The 4,424-nt window shown below is 30.8% G+C and overlaps 1 long non-coding RNA gene across 1 annotated transcript; it reads right to left on the bottom strand.

The window, feature by feature from the left end:
* Nucleotides 1-2,961: 2,961 nt before the first annotated feature.
* Nucleotides 2,962-3,538, bottom strand: LOC121217920 (uncharacterized). The gene is made up of 3 exons (XR_005914145.1): nt 3,469-3,538; nt 3,147-3,372; nt 2,962-3,056 (listed from the first exon to the last, which is right to left on the bottom strand). It is a non-coding gene; the product is annotated as an uncharacterized lncRNA (long non-coding RNA).
* Nucleotides 3,539-4,424: the final 886 nt, after the last annotated feature.

A 4,424-nucleotide genomic window follows, 5' to 3' on the forward strand; every position in this document is an offset into this window, starting at 1 on the left:
CCGTGTCTGGTGCCGCAACTGTTCGGTAAGTTCAACTACTTCCTTCATCTTCTTCATGCACGAATGTTTCTGGATAATCTTTGCTATTTGAACAAATATGGGTCTTTCGAACACGTTTGGTTCGCTGTATTGGATTAGAGGCGTATTGGATTAGAGGTGTATTGGGATTAGAGGTGTATTGGATTAGAGGTGTAATAGCTAATCCACTGTTTGGTTGAATGTAATGGAATAGAGGCGTAATAGTAATCTTGTGTTTGGTTGAATGGAATAGAGGTGTAATAGCATAATGGAAAAAACTAAAATGACTAGAATACCCTTAGCATAAATTTATTTTGGTAAATGATTATTGTTATTGTTATTTAAATTATAATAAGATTATTATTATCAATAATAAATAATTTAATCATATTTAAACATAATTATTATTAAATATATTTTAATTAAAATATATAATTTAATAAAATTCTTAATAATTAATATTCTTATATTAATTTACTGAAATCATAATATATGATACTGTAAAATATAAATTAACATAATTATTATTAAATATATTTTAATTAAACTATATAATTTAATAAAATTCTTAATAATTAATATTCTTATATTAATTTACTCAAATCATAATATATGATACTGTAAAATATAAATTAACATAATTATTATTAAATATATTTTAATTAAAATATATAATTTAATGAAATTCTTAATAATTAATATTCTTATATTAATTTACTGAAATCATAATATATGATACTGTAAAATATAAATTAACATAATTATTATTAAATATATTTTAATTAAACTATATAATTTAATAAAATTCTTAATAATTAATATTCTTATATTAATTTACTGAAATCATAATATATGATACTGTAAAATATAAATTAACATAATTATTATTAAATATATTTTAATTAAAATATATAATTTAATGAAATTCTTAATAATTAATATTCTTATATTAATTTACTGAAATCATAATATATGATACTGTAAAATATAAATTAACATAATTATTATTAAATATATTTTAATTAAACTATAAAATTTAATAAAATTCTTAATAATTAATATTCTTATATTAATTTACTCAAATCATAATATATGATACTGTAAAATATAAATTAACATAATTATTATTAAATATATAACTTGAAAATTATATTCTGCATAAACATAATTAACTTATACTAAGAAAAAGTTAGATGAAAATGAAATTGTACATCATAATCAATATGTTCAAAAGTTTTACAACATCAAAAAGTTTGAACATTGATATTTAATGGTGAGAAAGAAATCTTCTGACCCATTCCAATCGGGCAACAGAAGGTAAACTGAAGAAAACGATCATTTGAGTTGGATGATCGGGAATTTTACTCAAAGCATCATACCGCTGATCGTCGGTTAAACCTTCAATTGACCATAAGGCTGAATATAAATTTGAAGCTTTCTCTTCCATCTTTTCTTCAGACTTCTGCTGAACTACCACCTCGGAGGCAATACTCATACTGATTCTATCGCCAACGGCCTGGATTTTTTCCCCCAACAAGGTGGCAGCCTCCTCAAATGAAGCATACACATTATCACGAGCATCATATTTCTTTTTTCTCTTGTTTGAAGATGAGGAACCCCCTTGATCTCTATCTCCTCGCGGATCCATACCGGAAACATCCATGTCGTCTAAAGAGACGTCAGCTTCGCAGTCATAGAATGTGTTTCTCTCTTCATTCATATCTGTAGTACGATCATCCTCAGCATGTATTTCCTCAAGAACATCAGCAGCTGTTTGAGCGTCTTTCCCAGTCGCCCGATCTCTTGCGTATATGGCAGTAAGCTGGTTGTAGTAAGGGAAAGAACGATGTCTGAACTGAGAGGCTTCTTTGTGACTCTGAAAAAAACGAGGAAATCATATTAGTTATAAGTTTTGTAAAAAAGCAAATAAATACTTGAAATACATTTTACCTTAACATAGGATTCCCAAACTGCATCTTCAGCAACAACGAGCTGCCTATGCTCGTCCCAACCAAAACCGCTGTTGTTTTGACCATTAAGCATGTCGTAGACGACTGACCATTCCCTTTTTAAGCACCTAATCCGAGATTCAATATTTGGTCTCGCCTTCAACATTGCTCCTGGTAAAGCCTTTTCTAGCATTTTCTCTAGCTCGTTCAAATAACCGGCTTTGAATCCGGTATCAGCATTAAATGTTCCTACATTGTGCAAATCCACCATGCAAGAAACCAAGGCTGCATCCTCTTCTGGAACCCATTTTCTCTTGCTTCCTCGAGAAGCTTGAGAAGAAGCACCCGTTGGTGGAACACCTGACATATTGTTCTTAAGAAAAAAAACAAATTAACATTATTTACTATTTTGAATATCATGAATCAAAAGGTGAACAATTTATAATATTATATCGGTAGTTCAATACTAATTTTAAATTTATAACACATGCTGAATGAAAAGATAATTAAATTATAATTCAACAAAGTTTAGTACAATACAGAATATTTGAAACTGACCACCAAAGTTTCATAAACTAGATACATAAAATACCATCAACAAATCAATTCAAACTCAATTTTTCCCTAAACCTAACTAATTTCTAGATGTTTGCCATTCATCGAACATTTGGTTGGCTAGTTCCATCCTCCAAGTTGCCCAAGCATCCGATGGATGAATATTTGTGATAATCGGTTCATCGTCATCCACCACATTAGTAGGTAATCCTTCTCCCACCTCCGCTTCAATGGGATCAATACTCATATGGGTTCGAATAAAATTATGGAGCAAACAACATGCAATAATAATTCTATTGTGCACCCTTACAGGATAAAACGATGGACTCCTAAGTATTCCCCATCTAAGTTTTAATAAGCCAAAGCATCTTTCAATGACATTACGTGCTGAGGCATGTTTCATATTAAAAAACTCTTGCGGAGAACTTGGCTGATAACCCTGACGCCACTCGTTCAAATGATATCGCTGTCCTCTAAATGGTGCAAGAAATCCCTCACAATTTGTGTATCCAGCATCAACTAGATAATAACAACCTATTAAATAATTTTTTAACAAATGATTAATTCAGCAAACAAAGTTTGATCTTAATGAGTAATTCAAATTCCTCTAAGTATACACTGTACCATGAGGAACTTTAAGTCCATGTCTTCTACTGATGGCATCTCGGAGCACCCGTCCATCGGCAACTGAACCTTCCCAACCAGGAAGAACATAAACAAATTGCATATCAGGTGTACAAACACCTAGCATATTTGTTGCTATGTCACCTTTTCGGGTTCGATATCTAGGTTTATCAGCTGTTGGCACCCTAATCTTTATGTGGGTTCCATCAAGAGCACCTAAGCAATTCTATATCACATGATATAAAACCTTGTGTTAGAATACTAATTTAAATCTAAGTCAACTAAATGTTGTACAAGCTATATCTAAAACTCAGTCTACTACCTTAAACCATTTCCACCTTGTGTCAGAAGAGTCGGCTGTAATTGGCTCCGGCTTTTTAAATAAGACATCTTGTAAGCGTATGACAGCATCTAAAACACTATGAAATGCTCTGCTTACAGTTTCCCCGGACCTTCTAAAGTGATGCTTGATAACTCGATTTTTCAGGTGATGGGAGATGATATGTAAAAACATTGCTACTTGCTCATCAACAAGCATGAACCTTGACGACTTCAATCCCCCTATCGATTCTAACATCTCACATAGTTTACAAAAGGCAGTTCTATTCATCCTAACTTGTTCAATACAAGTCTCGTCACTAGCATATACAAGCCTCTTCACATAATCCCGTTTTGCATAAAAATCTAAGGTGTAGGACCTAATCCTTGGTTGATAAGTCTGTAGGCTAAGGCTGGCACCCATTCTAAACAAGAACCAAATCGCAATTCTACAGATTTCCAACCATAATGTCAAAGCAAGACCAATTCTTTTACGCCTCACACTTTGTGCAATTAAAGGCAGACGAGCCATTACTGCAACATATTAAAATTATAACACACACTATCAATGAATTGAAGTTGCAATTACACATTATAAAATAAAAATAAACAATACAAATTTAGAACACACGAAGCAAAATAGTTGATACTAAATGATATCGTTGCAACTTTAATTTCATTTCTTTATGAATCACCCAAACAATAAAGAAATTATAAAGCATGTATAATTGACCTAAAATTAATTGTTGGTGTATGTATAATTGACCTAAAATTACTTGTTGGTTTAATGTTATTGTCCCTAAAAAACATTGCTGGTGTATGTATAATTGTTGGTTTAATGTTATTTACCCTAAAAAACATTGTTGGTGTATGTATAATTGTTGGTTTAATGTTATTTACCCTAAAAAACATTGTTGGTGTATGTATAATCTTTTAATTTTACGTATATTTTAGATATAT

This window comes from Gossypium hirsutum, chromosome D05 (assembly GCF_007990345.1).
Source record: "Gossypium hirsutum isolate 1008001.06 chromosome D05, Gossypium_hirsutum_v2.1, whole genome shotgun sequence".
Taxonomy (NCBI): Eukaryota; Viridiplantae; Streptophyta; class Magnoliopsida; order Malvales; family Malvaceae; genus Gossypium; species Gossypium hirsutum.